We start from the raw sequence: 16121 nt of genomic DNA on the forward strand, positions 1-16121 counted from the left end.
GTTGTTGTGAAACTTTTGTTTTCCTCTTTAAAGAGTAGATGTAATTGGATTCACACTTGTCTCCTCTTCTTCTTGCTTTAAGCACAGACGTAATACCAGGAACTGCAGCAACTTGTAATGATGACAGGCAAGCACTGTGTCAAAATGTTGAAAGAGAAAGAACCTAAGTTCCCCAAGATAAAGTTGAATTGCTGTGTAAATCTCCAGATTATCTACATTCAGACTTTGCTCCAAGTGAAAAAAGCCAACTCAATTTGTACAAATCATGATTGATGAAATTTCTTCTTATTTGCACCCAAATGCGTTTATCTCCACTACACACAGAGCTTGACAGTACACAGTGGAAATGATCTAAAAGGGTCTGTGTATTTGGGGAGGCAGGGGATGATATTTTGGTTACACAACCATACTGCTTTCAAAAAAGTCTACAGGGACAGGGATATTTATTTGTTTTTTTCTTAACTTGCTACAGTATCTCCAGAACTTAGAGCAATAACTGGCACATAGTAGGCTCTCAATAAACATTTGCTGATTGACTGAATAATATTATCATCTGGAAGGCTTCTCTCCTAAATTGTATGTCTTGTATACATCTCCATGTGATGCATTCCTAGGTCTGTACTTCAATGGTTCTATACAACCTGCCAGCCATTAAAAGTATTTTGCAGCAAAGGTTCTATGCAGCCTCAGAAGAAGTCACAGAAATGAATCCCAGGGACCCCCTGGTGTAATCCTGCTCACTTTATTGTAATATTACACAAGTCAGTTTAAGAGTATACCGGGGCCGGTGCTGTGGCTCATTTGGTTAATCCTCTGCTTGCGGCACCAGTACCCCATATGGGTGCCGGGTTCTAGTCCTGGTTGCTACTCTTCCAGTCCAGCTCTCTGTTGTGGCCCGGGAGTGCAGTGGAGGATGGTCCAAGTGCTTGGAGACCAGGAAGAAGTACCTGGCTCCTGGCTTCAGATCAGCGCAGCGCCGGCCACAGCGGCCATTTGGGGAGTGAACCAACAGAAGGAAGACCTTTCTCTCTGTCTCTCTATTCTCTCTCACTGTCTATAACTCTACCTGTCCAGAAAAAAAAAAAAAAAGAGTATACCAGCAAAAGAAACTTAACCCATAGATATAAATTGATAGTCTCATTGCATTTTACCTAGGTGCACCTGCTGTGTCTCTGTGTGCCTCAGTCCCTCATGCTATCTCCCAGGCAGATATGCTCTGATAAGGAAGTTGTTCCAAACTCTGAAATGCGGTCATAAAATTTGCAATTTATTTGCTATTTTTTTTTTTTTTTGCATCTGTTCCCGGGCTATGATGGAGGCTTGTAAGGAAGAGAAGTTCCACTTGTTGAGCTTGGTGCTTTATGTATGCACTCACAGGTGTTTTACTATCTTTCACATTCAACATCTCTCAATAGACCAGAGCATCAAATGACACTGGGAGGAATTCCATACTTAAATAATTCACCATGACTCATCATTCCATTAGCCATCTTCAAGAGATTTTTTTTTTTTGCTTTCTCCTATTGATCTACTCTAACAAAAACACTTTACTTTGTTTTTAACGTTCAATGTATCTTCGAGAAACCACTTGTTGTACATATAATTAATTGTAAACTGTTGAAATGACGAAAGCAATGTTAATGGTAAACTTCACAATTAGGAATGCCATTCACTATCCTGTCAACAATTAATTTCTCATTCTTCAAAAAAAATTACCAGAAGCACTACTATTATTATTTCATGTTTTAAAAGAGTTCCAATGAAAGAGTCACCATGATTACTTAAAACTTGCCTTCTGTCAGTCTTCATAACTATTTTGACTCAGTAGGAAATAATAGCAATTATGTAACTTGCAGTGGGTTTTTGTACTAACGATGTCCTGTCTTGTAAGGTCTAAAGAGAAGAAATTACTCCTCTAGAACAGTCTAAGAGTCCAACAGTTTGTGTGAGGATAGCCTGAAGTTAATAGCCTATTCTCACTTTGTTTTTAAAAATAAAAACACATGTGGTAACAGAAGTGCAGTTGCTATAAATGTGCTACATGCCAGCAAGAAGACATGAAATATTTAGTGTTTTTGCAAGAATTAGTTCAGTATTAGGAAGAGCTTTCAGTTCTCCATTTTCCTTGGAATTCATTAGGTCTAACAAGTACAATACTGAACCCTGACATTCCTCCAACTTGTGCCAGCAAGTTAGTTACAAGAAGTCTATTTGGAAGTCACTGGCCTATTTTGTCTTTTCTTTTGTTTTCCACACAAGACGTTTCCCACCTTGTGCACAAGTCCCTTTACCTATCTTTGAAAAATTTGTGCTGCATTTGTTTTTGCAAAAAAAAAAAAAAAGTAATTGGATTCTTCTGTTGATTTTTGACCCCTGTCTAACCTCAACCATCACCCCTTCTCATTCTCCAGGGAGATCTGAGCTTGTTTATAAGAGTGAAAGCAGGAAGAGTCAACTGACAGGCTAGAGACAAGCAGTAATGAAATACTGGGACCAGGTGGCGTCGGCCTCAGCTCCTTTCACAGGACGCTGAGCAAGACCGAAGACTCAGGGGCACCTTTAAGAGAAAAGTCCACTGGCCATTCTTGCAGAAACATTTCCAGCTGGGCAACTGGCCCGGTTTATGAAAGGATGGAACAGTTTATAGCAGAAATGTGCTGCAAGCTAGTTTATGACCCTGACATAGAACACTAGACATAATCTATGAAATAGTGAAAAGCGGTGTTTCACAGGTGATCTCCCAACCTTAGCTTCCCAGGAGTGTCCCTTTTACAAATCTATGGTGTATGCTTTGGACGGGAGGTCAGATCACTATTTTGGGAACTGACAACAAGAACAGTCAGCTTGGCTATGTTCGTGCTCATGAGTGTATATAAGCAGCCACAAAATTTGGCTTCTTAAAGTGAAATGACACCTGATATGGGACTGTCCCCTAAGGAGGTGTCAAACAAAAATTCAAGAGATCCGGAAGCATGAGTCCAGCTGAGCACATCCACTGAGCAAGGACTTATTTATGTGTAGTGAAAGGAGCTGGCAAAAGTGAACTTCGTAATTAATTTTAACGAGTCTCCCACATGCTTTCTTAAAAGATTATCGTTTGGGGTTTGCAGGATGGGGAATTTTCTAGAGGGCATGCCAAAAATCTACCGAAAAAAGTTAAAATAGCTAGTGTTTATTTAGGAAGTCACTGTTGTGATCTCCCATTTTACTGTTAAGGAAACTGAGGTTTAGAAAGGACAGCTAGCAGCAGGTACTCAAGTACTCAAGTACTTGGGTCTCTGCCACCCACATGAGAGATGATTGAGTTCCAGGCCCCTGGTTTTGGCTTGACCCAACCCTACATGTTGCAGGCATTTGGAAAGTGAGCCAGCATATTCTCTTTCTCTCTCTCTTTCAAATAAATAAATAATTAAATAGATAAGTTTAACAAGGCCAACTAATTAACAGATGGTTAAGCCATGTCTGAGTCTAATGCCTCCAAATCTTAACTGATAGACCCTGTTCACTATGCATTCATAATTTCAAAGTTAGGCATTATGTTAAATAAAACTAAGAAATCATAATCTGGGAAACATAAACAGAACTATCCCCATTAAATAGCCAAGCAGACTTAAGTTACACATAGATTCAAAGAAATGTACCTGTTTTATAAAAAAATTAATTTCAGAATAATCAGCTTATGAAAATGACAGCACTTCCTTTGAAACACTGAATTTTAAAATTACAGGCACTGTGCTTTTTTACTGTTTTGTGTTTTACCACGATGCTCATGGGACCTGTACTACAAGCCCTCTTGTTTTACATAGTCCGTGATTTCTGACAACCAACTCTGTTAGGGGAAGGTGCGGTGCTGCCAGAAGTTTTCTTATTAAGGGTTACTTTAGCTCAGATGCTCATTACCTCTCCAGGAAAAACACTGAGTGGGTTAGTGGAAGGCACTTACCATGTGCATGTCCCAAAAGTGCTAATATTGATTGTTTTCACTAGAGGGCAGTGGTTGAAAGAATAACATTCCTCATCTCCGATTTTAGGCTGTACCAGGGATGGAAATGATCAGCGCATTGTAGTTCCCCTAACCCACGTGCATGAGTTCGTGAAGATTTTATTTCTTTGAAGGAAAACGAAGAAATACATATGTTTGCTCTTACATGAGGCAGAAATCAATGATGATGCTGTCTTAACTTGCTGAGCACAGAGAAAGAGAAATATCAGTAAAATTTAATATTCAGGAGCCGGCACTGTGGCGTAGGCAGTAAAGCCATTGTGTGCTGTGCCGACATCCCGCATGGGCTCCGGTTCATGTCCTGGCTGCTCCACTTCTGATCCAGCTCTCTGCGTTGGCCTAGGAAAGCAATGGAGGATAGCCCAAGTGCTTGGACCCCTGCACTTGTGTGAGAGACCCAGAGGAAACTTCTGGCTCCTGGCTTGGAATCAGCTCAGCTCTGGCAGTTGCTGTCATTTGGGGAGTGAAGAGCGGATGGAGGACTTCTCGCTCTCTGCCTCTCCAATAAATAAATAAATCTTAAAAAAAAAAAAACCCTTAATATTCATAGTTGCCAAAGAACGAAGGAAAGAAGACATCATTATAAATGTTAAGTGAAATCTAACAAAAAATAAGCCTCTTAAAGGGATAATATTTGTTGAAGCTGTGACCAAATACTCAGAAAAATAATTTATTGCTCTGGGTTGATCATCATTAGAATTTACAATGATGAACAATTTATTAAATAACATCCCATTTTTCTTCATCAACATAATACTCACACATGTTGTGCGGTATAAAATACAAGCTCAAAAATATAGAGTATTTTTACTGGGTAAGCTTTAGTCTTTGAAGACAGGAATGAATCCTGGGAGGGGTGTGGCTCAACATATTAACGTGGGGTTTAAAGGCTATCGGAGTCCCTTTTGCTCACCTGTTGAATCTTCTGGCAAGACCATCACTAATTAGGTGGACTGCCAGCATGTGGGCATTGTTTCCTTCAGCCATAATTAATGTCCACATTCCTCGGGTCTTGACCTTTGCTTTAACAAGGGCCCAGAGGGATTAACTGAACTTTCATACTTTGCAAAAGGATCTGGTGAAGGTTGGGGGAAGAGAAGGAAAACAACTGGGAGACAAAGAAGGCGTTTATCACAGGGTACCAAACCCACAGCTTCTGCTTTTTCCTGGAGTTGGCCCATGCGATTCATCAATCAGCAAGTATTTCCTCAGAACTGGAAGATGTTGGAAAGCCAACACACTGCTGGGTACAGACAGAGGTGACAAAAATGCTAAATCGCTTCCTATCCTGAACTATAAATGAATACACCCAACATGACCAACGGGAGTTTAGGAGTATATTTGAGAGGAGAAATAGGTCGGTAAGAGGATGGAAGAATGGAAGCGACTGTTGCCGCTTCCTTTCAATCAAATAGAGCTACTTTCCTCCAAAGACTCAAGTCTAGTGGAGAACACAGCCTGACACCAATTCACCATCCAGTTTCCTAGTTGGAGGCCAACCCTACCTGAGGAATATTGGGTGCTCACTTGAATTCATTGATTTGAAGGGAATAGTACTGAGGACCCCGGAACAAAGATTTTTAAGGAAAATAACTATATTCAGATAAATGGAGGCACTGTCATTCACATCCCAAAGGATCTTCACTTTCAAAGTCTGAAAATAGAAGTTTTTCAACCAAGGGCTTCCCCCTTCCCCAATAAATTAACTTCAATTGTAGAAAAATGGATCTGGAAGATATTTTTGAGATCTTTTGGGTACCCAATTGTACCATGCCTGCACCCTTTCCTATAGATAAGGAAATAGCTATCAGGATATTATCCTTGACAAGAGCAAATTTTGAAAGAATGTGTCCTAAAACTATGTCTTTTGATTCTCAGCTCTATAGGTTGGTCAACTTAGAAAGTACAAACATAAGATCAGGATCAGGTATAATGATAAAGTGACTTTAAAACCATCACATTAGTCAAAGAGATTAGCTGGTTAAAGAATTTCACATTTTACAACTACTCAGAAATGTATTTAAAAGAAATACTGATGTACCAATATCAACAATAACAAAAATATGTACAAAAAGAGTATTTATTATGCAACCACTGATCAACCAGGTTATTTCTAGTCTTATCAAAATCAACATGGCAATAAAAAGTCTCCTTGTCCCTCCAACCTCCTTATTAAAATGCATTAAATCTGTTTTTCTCATACATAGAAAGATAAGGTTATTAATTACAGGAACTGCTTATCAGCAAAATGTAAAACAGCAGGAGAGTCATTTGATGGTTTAGCTGAAAAGAAAAGAAATGATGGGAAGGAAGAAATTCAGAACAAAAGAAATCTTAGAGAATTAATAGGAAATCCATATTCATGAGGTATTTAATTTTTTAAGTTGAACATTTCTTGGAAAGGAATTTAATTTTGCTTTTAATTGACAAATTATAATTGTGTCTATTGGGGGGTGTATTCATACATTTTAAAAGAAAGATAATAATAACAAAGTATACGGATGTATATGTATGTATGTAAATTACCATTCAAAATTAAAAGAATAAATCATTTTATACTTCTATCAGAAATTTCACAAATTCAGAGATCACTTCATTCCCTGAATGATTCTGGCAGGCTGGGGTAGCTGAGGGCTGCAGGGAGGAGGGAGAAGTGTGACTGCAAGCCTTGTTCAGGTGCCTGATTTTGATCCTTATAGGATCTTGTCAATAACTGGAGTTTTGGGGCTTTAGTGGTTATGAGAACTTCATTTCACAGTTACTCAAAATAAATGCCTTTCAAATAGATGGCAGGGGATTATCTTCTCTCTAGAAAGTAGAAAAATGCAGTAGTCGATTCTGTAACTTTGTGTTTAGAGCACCACTGTTAAATTCACAGTCAGCTTTCACCATTGTGTTTTCTTGCCTATCAATCAGAATGTTTGGGAAATGGATTCTCAAGTTGTATGTCAGTCGATGATTTTACTAAAAAAAACCCACATCAATGCTGGATTTATTTACATTTAACTTTTATGAATGCATATGTCATGGTCACAGGTTTTAATTTTCTTCATGAAATAAGCTAGTGGAAGTCACTGCTGTTGATGCAAACAAAGGTTTCTATTCTAATTTATCTGAAATATACATGGAAGTTTAGTAAATCTAGTCACAGCCCCTAATTTGGAGGAACAGCTACGCTGGGAACTGAGAGCCATTATTATTTTTGTTTGTTTTCCTTAAATAGGAAGAAATATTTGTAGTATATTTAAGTATAGGTGACAGACAGTTTAAATTCACAAAGCTTTATGACTGGAAGCAGCAGATTTTATAAAATAAAGTGTTATGTGCTACTATTTATCTACCTACCTACCTATCTACTTAGTTACCCGGCTATCCATACATCTTTTCATTTATTAAGAGAGTTTCCCAAAAATCTTTGCAGCTATAGAATGCTTTAAAAAACTCATTTGAAAATGTAGCATAACAGAGGTGTTCTGGATGTGTCTGGGGAGAAGCTGATACCCAAGTTGGCCCTGCCTCTACTTCACTGTGGGTTGAAAGAATAATCAAGTGTGGGAAGCGCTGTAACCTCAAGGTGGCTGCCTCTGTATATCTCAAGGGGAAATGCTTAAAATCAGCTTGTGTAATGGGAACCAAAAAAAAAAAAAATCAGCAATATAGACCTCATTAAGATTAATTGATTAAATACATACTGCCTGTTTTTAAATGTTACTAACTTGAAATACCATAGCAAAATTCACATTTTAAACAATGAATCTTAAGTGTTTAACATTTCCAAAATCATAGCCTATTAATTAAAAAGCCATTGTTAGATAGGATAGTTCTGGAAGAACCCACTGTTCATTATTTATAAAGAAGGGATCTCAATTTACATTCTGTAATGCAGTTAGAGGGAGTGCTTCATTCTTTATTTGCTTACATTTTTATTTCAATCTATAAAGGAAACCTGTTTTGGCCATTGTACAATATTTGTATAGTTGGCCAACTTGTGTTTAATCATGTTCGTATTTGAATGTGGGTTGGGGACTGTAAGCTCTCAGAGGACGGGACACTCACAGCTGCTTAACTTCAAGCTTCTGCCAACTGTTGTATGTTGTCAGGTGCCTGGGGATATCTTGGAGCCAGACCCCTTTCTTGTTGCTTTCTTTCCCTTCTCATTCTCCCTCTGGATCTCATTCAGACTTTTTAATAAGAGTAAACCACTTCCCTCCATAAAAAGATTCCATATGCAGAACTTTCCTGTTAAGCATCTGTCATACAGGACTGAAAACTACACAAAGTGCAGAGGATATGGGAATCTGGCCAAAATAATTTTCAGAGACTTTGAAGTCATTAAGCTCCACTAGTTGTACCCCACTAGCACTGTTGCTCTTTTTTTTTTTTAAATGAAACATTGAATTAGCTCATCAGCATATTCCAATAAAGCCCAGATGGTCAGACTTTACAATCCCCATGACAGCATTTCATAATTAATGTTAGAAATAGAAGAGATAGGTGGGTGGGTGAGTTAGGATTCTCTATGACAATGGGATAGCCAGGCTAGGTATCTTCTTAGATATGGGTTCAACTTCCCCCTAACTCTTTGTTATTAGATTATATTTTATTTCTAGGATTCTTCTAGATCCAAAGGGACAATGCTGGCAGCAAAGATCCATTGCTACTTCAAAGCAGGAAGTCTTTGTGCTTTTAAAAAGTTTCCAAAGGAGCCGGCGCCGCGGCTCACTAGGCTAATCCTCCGCCTAGCGGCGCCGGCACACCGGGTTCTAGTCCCGGTTGGGGCGCCGGATTCTGTCCCGGTTGCCCCTCTTCCAGGCCAGCCCTCTGCTGTGGCCAGGGAGTGCAGTGGAGGATGGCCTAGGTGCTTGGGCCCTGCACCCCATGGGAGACCAGGAGAAGCACCTGGCTCCTGGCTCCTGCCATCGGATCAGCGCGGTGCACCGGCCGCAGTGCGCCGGCCGCGGCGGCCATTGGAGGGTGAACCAACGGCAAAAGGAAGACCTTTCTCTCTGTCTCTCTCTCTCACTGTCCACTCTGCCTGTCAAAAATAAAAAAAAAAAAATAAAAAAAAAAGTTTCCAAAGGAGAGAAGATAACTCTTTGAAATTTACGTGTCTCACTAAGTGTGAATCAGGGCATTCAACTCAGGCAATTATAGCAGCTTTCAATTTTGGGGAGAGAAAGTCAATCCTGAATGGATTTCTGTCCTGACATATGTGTATTGGGAATGAAGGGGTAAACTATGGGGAAAGCCTACTGAAATGAGACATCATTTATTCTCAGACATCAGGGTCCTTAAAGTCATAGATGAGCACATATGGAGCAACTGGTAATCCATTCACTTATTCCCCAATACATTCCTCAGGTGTTTATTTGGTGCCTGGGATGTACCAGACACTGGACCAAGTTTGAATTATAAGGAAAACGTCTTTGTCTCAAAGGTTTATAGGTGTGTACTTTGGAAACACAAATAAACCCTAATGTGCAGGCATAAAAAGGCGCAGGGAGCTGAAGAGAAAGCAGAAGGGGAGCCTAACCTAGTCTTGGAGGTAGAGGTATGAGTGGCATTGACATGAGAGACTACAGGAGATGGGTGTGAGACAGTGTGAGAGGTGAAGAGAGAGAGAACCATACATATACTTTGAAGGGCTTTTGAACTAAATTGTCTGACCTTGATCTGTGTTTGCATTTCTTAGACTTTGATATCCTGATGTCACCAAATCTTAAACTCCCAGGATATGCAAGAAATTTCTTTCCTGGAGAATTGCTTTTGCAAGGTGAGTTATTTGAAATATTTGTTAGTCAAGGAGTAGAATTCAAAATCTGCATAAAGTTCCTAAGATATTTTGTGCTTGTGATGGGTAACTTCAGGTTATACCTCCTGGCCTGCTCACTCTTCTGTCATTAGGGGAATCCTTGTGAAAAAGTTTGCAAAGCACATTGTGAAATGGAGCTACTTAAGGGTTTTAAGCAGACCAATGACAGGAGCCACTTCGCAGTTCGGAAAGACCCTGGGCTGCAAGAGAGAGAATGATTTAGAAAAGAGTGAGAGTGATAGCAATTAGAACTGCTAGTTGGCTACTGCAGTCACTGATATAAGAAATTATATTGACTCTAACTAAGGCAGTAATAGCAGGGATTTGCAAGATATTAGAGCCACAGACTCAATGGATAGTTGTTGATTCATTTATTTAATAAACTTTTATTGAGTGGCTATCATGTTTCAGGTGCTGTTCTGTTTTCATAGCAAGGAACAACACAGAGAAAAACCTGCCTTCTTGGAATTATATTCTAGTAGAAAGAGACAAAACCAAATAAAGAATAAATTGTTCACATGAATCAGTAGCAAATATTCAAAAGGAAATGAACTGGGTAATGTGATATTTTCCTGGGAAGTAGGTATGGTGGTCAAAATTGGGATGTGGGGAGTGAGCAAGGAATGAGGTATACATGATGAGTAAATGACTGTGTCCTATATTGAAACACAAGGAAAAGTGGCTATTTGAAAGGGGATGATGTTGAGGTCAGTTTGGGAGATCCAGAAGAATATGCCCCCAAAGAATGACTTTGGAATCTAAATGGAAATATAAAGAGATGAAAGATAAATGGATGGGTAGATAGGTATAGGGATGATAGATAGATAGATAGATAGACAGACAGACAGACAAAATACATGCTCAAGAGCATGCGTGGTTACAAACACATCCACGTAAGTAGCACATGGAGTTATGCCACTCGAGGATGGGGATGTAATAAACCTAAACTTCAAAATATCAGCAAATCTTAAAGGAAGGTGAGGTCCTAAGGAACTCTGGAGCAGTTGGAGAGGTGTGAATAAAAAATCATGTATTCTCCAGTGGCTTAGGATCATCATCGTGTATGAAATGAAAGACATGTTCCTTCATATTCAGTAGATATAGTGGGATGGTTTGATTTGGTGCATGTGATGCTCCGCTTTTATTTTATTTAAAAAACTTTCTCTCTCTCTCTCTCTCTCTCTCTCTCTCTCTCTCTCTTTCTTTGACAAAGATCTCTCATTCACTCTTTCACTTCCCAAATTCCTGCAACAGTTGGCACCTGGCTGGAGACAAAGCCAGGAGTCAGGATCTCAATCCAGGTCTCCTATGTGGGTGGCAGGGACTCAACTACTTGAGTCATCATCAGCTACCTCCCAGGGTCTGCATTAATAAGAAACCAGAATTAAGAGTGCAGCCAAAACTCAAATACAGCAGACACTTCAATATGGGATGATGGCATCCTAAGCAGTGGCTTAACCACTACACCAAATGTCTGCCTCTACTCTGCTAAGTGTTCACATAGGAAGCCTGGTGGAGCAGTTAAGTGCTCTGCTTTGGGTGGGCTCTGGACATCACTTCCTCACCATCCATGTGAACTTCAAAAAGGCACCTGTAAAGTCCCCAGATAGACCATAATCTATAATGAGGCCCATACCCAGCAGCTCAGGGAAGCCATTAAGATAATGAGGGAATCTGGTGTTTTTCCTTCCCAGTTCCCCAGAGCACCAATTATGGGATTTAAAACCCCAAATTCCAAGAGTGCATTGACATTGAAAAACACCAATTTTTTTTTTCCTCCCCAAACAATGTACAATAACGAAACCAGTAGGGTGAAAAAGGAGGAAACCCAGGAAACCCTTTCTGGGAAGAGGAGGAACAGTATATAAACATTTTTTCAACCCTCCAACTGATCCTCTACCACAGCTCAGTGTCTTTCTCTGACTGCTCTTGCTTAATAATGTTAGCATTTACATTGACCTTTAAATTGGTCGTTTGGCTGGAGACAGTTTTTGTGAGGCAGATTTAGATAGGATCTGCCCATGGGTTTATACTGAAATCCTTCGTAATTATAAAAACCACAGACCTTACTTGCAGTCTTCCAACATCAACACTGACGGACGCCCCACCTTCAAGAAAAACAAATGTGCCCTCATGAAAGAACACCTTGAGTAAAGGAAAGTTTCTTGGCCAGTGCCGTGGCTCACTAGGCTAATCCTCCGCCTTGCGGCGCCGGCACACCAGGTTCTAGTCCCGGTCGGGGCACCGGATTCTGTCCTGGTTGCCCCTCTTCCAGGCCAGCTCTCTGCTGTGGCCTGGGAGTGCAGTGGAGGATGGCCCAAGTGCTTGGGCCCTGCACCCCATGGGAGACCAGGGGAAGCACCTGGCTTCTGCCTTCGGATGAGTGCGGTGCGCCGGCCGCAGCAGCCATTGGAGGGTGAACCAACGGAAAAGGAAGACCTTTCTCTCTCTCTCTCTCTCACTGTCCACTCTGCCTGTCAGAAAAAAAAAAAAAAAAAGAAAGTTTCTTTTCTGATGTGCAGCTTGAAATAGGTCTTTACATGAGTTATCCTCATATAGGAGATGGAAATGAGTGATCCCTTCCCAGACATGGGGTTGTGTGTTCAGAGTAGGCTTAGAAACCACAGGTACAGGACAAAACCTGGAAGACAGATATCTTCGGAGAATGTTGGTCTGTTAATTGGTTATTCAGGGAACAGAATTAGAAAGATTTAATGCACAATAAGAAAACAGTATACAAAAGAGATGGCATCAGTTACCAATGGCCTTATTCCAGAATTGAATGTGGCTTTTTTTCTCAGTTTGTTTTTCAGTATTTTTTTTCTCTTATGTTCAGAGTGTCAGGTGATTCCTAAGGCATGCCCAAACTCTGAGGTTAGTGCTACACTTGTCTAGGCTGAAGTACCATAGACACCAAGGATTCCTTAACTTTATAGTCTAGACCTGATGGGCTGCCCAATGACCAAATATGTGTTTCCATTTGTGAACTGTATGAATACCATTCTATAGCCACATTTTTCCAAACCCAAAACAACCTGAATGTAACTCTCAACATTTTGCTTGAGAATAAGATGAAACTCAGGTAGATGACTTACTAAGGGTTACTAAATGCCAGTCCCAGGCTTGGTGACACTATAAAATCAGTTTAAATTTGCTATTCAAAACAAAAGATAGGTAGTGTTTTAAGTTTAAAGATATGAGGAAATGGAACTTTTTAAAAAAGAAAATATCATTTGCCTAACCTTATTTAATACTGGCAGAAAGAATATTTCAGCTTGAGCCCCTGCCATTATAATAATGTTTGTTTCATTTGTGTTTGTGTTTTTCTATTAGAAAAGAAATAATTAAATTAAGGAAGATCCATGATAAAAGGGACAGGTGCTAAATTGACAGAGTGAGGTAGTGACCACCCAAGAGCAAAAAGGTATCTATGGGCTGGCTCCCTGTCCCTCTGTTTCTCCCTGTTGGTGAATTCACCACTGCTTAGATTCTGACTCTCATACTTGCAAGGTCAAACATTTAATCTGGTTTGTTTTTTAACACTGATCAAGCTCAAGTATATCTTTCTTTCAAACATCACACAGAGATGTGCACACACCCACCAGACTGCAATAGCTACTCTCATAATTGGGAATTGATTAGTAAGGTGACTAGATCAAGATCTCAATCAGTCTTGAAGACTTAAGTCTAAATTACCAGTGTTTGCCTCTGGTGTTTCCTTTTCCAATGGTTCTTTGGGTAAATAATCCCTCTTTAATTTACTATATTAGTACAACTAATTAGAGTATTGACAATAGGGTTGACACTTTTTTAAAAGTTTCTTAAAATACCTTTGTATTTAGCCATGGCATGGATTTCAGTTCAGTTTTTAGTGAGTAGACATTAATTTTACCCAAATCTAGTCATCCCTCCACCCATCTAGGGGAGAAAGAACCAATTGGGAACTTTGGGTATACCTGGGAATAGAAAAATAATCCAGTTTTCATTGGGTTGACATAATAAAGTAGATAATAAATAAAAACTAAGATAGTCATTACTCTGCATGCAAATTATATAATTTATTTGACATAACGGTCCTCTAATCTGATGCTTCATTGAGAAAATTTCAAGCGGCTCATTTGTAGCATAAAGCTTCATTCTGGAAAAAATTTCCTCATGAGTAATTATACAAAATTTAAATAAAAATGCTGTCACCAAGTAAATCTGGTAAATTATGCTGTTACAGTATCAAGGCATCAATTTAATTGTCATATGTCTGTAAATACTAGAGAAGAATTTGCCCTCCCTTTAAGAAGATAATGACTGGCAGTTTTCAAGATGCAGTAACTCAAAGGACAGTCTTGTGTAGACTTCAAATACTTATACAAAGGATGTGGTTTATGCAGGAGGTAAAACAAGGGCATGAAAAAGGAAATGCTACTTTTAAACCCATTACAAATATTAGGCAAAAATTGGGAAAGGACACTGCGATGGAGTTAAGAAAGGTTATATTTCAGCACACAATATTATAATCCCATTCACAGAGAAAGACATCCCTCAGTTGTAAGCCTCACAGAAACCCATTACATGTCAATCAGGTTTATATTATGAGCAGTAGGCAGAAAAGATGAAGGAGAAATACTCACTTACAGCATATCAAGGCTTTTCTAGTGAAAAAATAAGGACTCATGTTTGTCCTTAGATGAAATGGAAGCAGGACATACTTAGGGTACATGGCGTGGTGACTCAAAGAACTGGACTTACAGGTGGAATAGGCACTGGATGGTGCAGTTCAGCAGCATGAAGTCCCCTTCATCCAAAGCAACCCTGCCTTTATCTGCTACGGAAATTCCTCCATGGAATTTCTCTATGATAATGCTATTTTTAGTCAAACTAAAAATATCCAATGGGAATGAACATTAAGCTGCTGCCAATTATATACTTCTCAGTGGTAACATTTTAAACAATATTTACTTGACAAAAGTTTAATTATGTGCTAGGTTCTATACAGCCAGTGGGGGCATTATATGGTATTCATACAGCCGTGATTACTTGCCTCATGGATCTTACATTCTAACTGGGGAAACAGCCACCAATCAAATAACCTCCAAATTAGTGTTCAATTATAGAGGGAAATAAGAACCATTCCGAGGAAAAGCTAGGTTTATAAAAACATATGTTGGGGCTGGCGCTGTGGCATAGCTGCCATCTACAGTGGTGGCATCCCATATGGGTGCTGGTTTGAGTCCCAGCTGCTCCACTTCTGACCCAGTTCTCTGCTATGGCCTGGGAAAGCAGTGGAAGATGGTCCAAACCCTTGGGCCCCTGCACCCGTGTGAGAGACCTGGAAGAAGCTCTCTGCTCTTGGCTTCGGACTGGCCCAGCTCCAGCAGTTGTGGCTAACTGGGGAGTGAACCAGTGGATGGAAGATTTCTCTCTCTCTCTTTCCTTCTCTCTGCCTCTCCTTCTCTCTGTGTAACTTTGACTTTCAAATAAATAAATACATTTTTAAGAATATGTCTTTGTTTAGATGCAGATTTCTGAGAAGTTCTAGAAGGAAGTGATTATTGAGCCTACTGCTGAAGGATGAACAGGAGACCAGTAGGTTAAGAAAAGGGTAGAAAATAATTTTGAGCAAAATAGCAATATCTTCAGTATCTATAAAACGGAATATTATTTAGCCACAAGGAGATAAACTGTTTCTAAATACTACAACACAATTAAACCCTGAAAACATTAAGTGAAAGCAGCTAGACACAAATGGTGTCTGAAATTTCAGGATTCTACTCATGAAATTTCCATATAAGCAAACTCACAGAAATAAAATAGTGGTTGCCAAGATTTGGTGGCTGGAAGAAATAAGGATTGACTATTTAATAGTAGGTATGCCTTTCCTTTGAGAAAAGATGAAAAAATTCTAGAACTTAATAGTGGTGATGGCTATACACAATGTTAATGGACAAAAATACCATGGAGTTGTTCACTTTAAAATGGTTTAAATGATGAATTGTAGGCTATGTGTTTTTACTACAATTAAAAAGAAAAAAAAGGAGAAAGAAAGACAGAGACAGAGAGAGAGAGAGAGAGAGAGAAAGAGAGACAGACATGTGTTCAAAGGTTACACCTCTTGAGAGGAGTGAGCGTAGCTCCTTCCAGGACCTGAAAACAGTAGGCTTGGATGGTAGAGATGATGAGGAAACAGGAGAGGCATGAGGCTAGGACAAGAACCATATTAGGATCTGACCTTAACTTGGGAGGACTAACAAGCCACTCAAGTTGAGTGTGCATTTGTGTGTGAGGAGGGAGTAATATCTGATATACTCATAT

At 39.5% G+C, this 16121-nt stretch overlaps 1 protein-coding gene and 1 long non-coding RNA gene across 2 annotated transcripts in view; one reads left to right on the plus strand and one right to left on the minus strand.

The window, feature by feature from the left end:
- LOC108176667 (uncharacterized) overlaps positions 1-16121 on the plus strand; it is a 73022-nt gene that overhangs the window by 51742 nt on the left and 5159 nt on the right. Inside the window, exon 3 of the long non-coding RNA XR_007919505.3 lies at positions 9696-9776. This is a non-coding gene — a long non-coding RNA (uncharacterized LOC108176667). The remainder of the gene's footprint in view (positions 1-9695; positions 9777-16121) is intronic.
- Positions 1-16121, minus strand: part of LOC149123538 (uncharacterized) — a 178329-nt gene that overhangs the window by 23011 nt on the left and 139197 nt on the right. The window lies entirely within an intron of this gene.

This window comes from Oryctolagus cuniculus, chromosome 11 (assembly GCF_051225735.1).
Source record: "Oryctolagus cuniculus isolate XC-2025 breed Fujian yellow rabbit chromosome 11, ASM5122573v1, whole genome shotgun sequence".
Lineage (NCBI taxonomy): Eukaryota > Metazoa > Chordata > Mammalia > Lagomorpha > Leporidae > Oryctolagus > Oryctolagus cuniculus.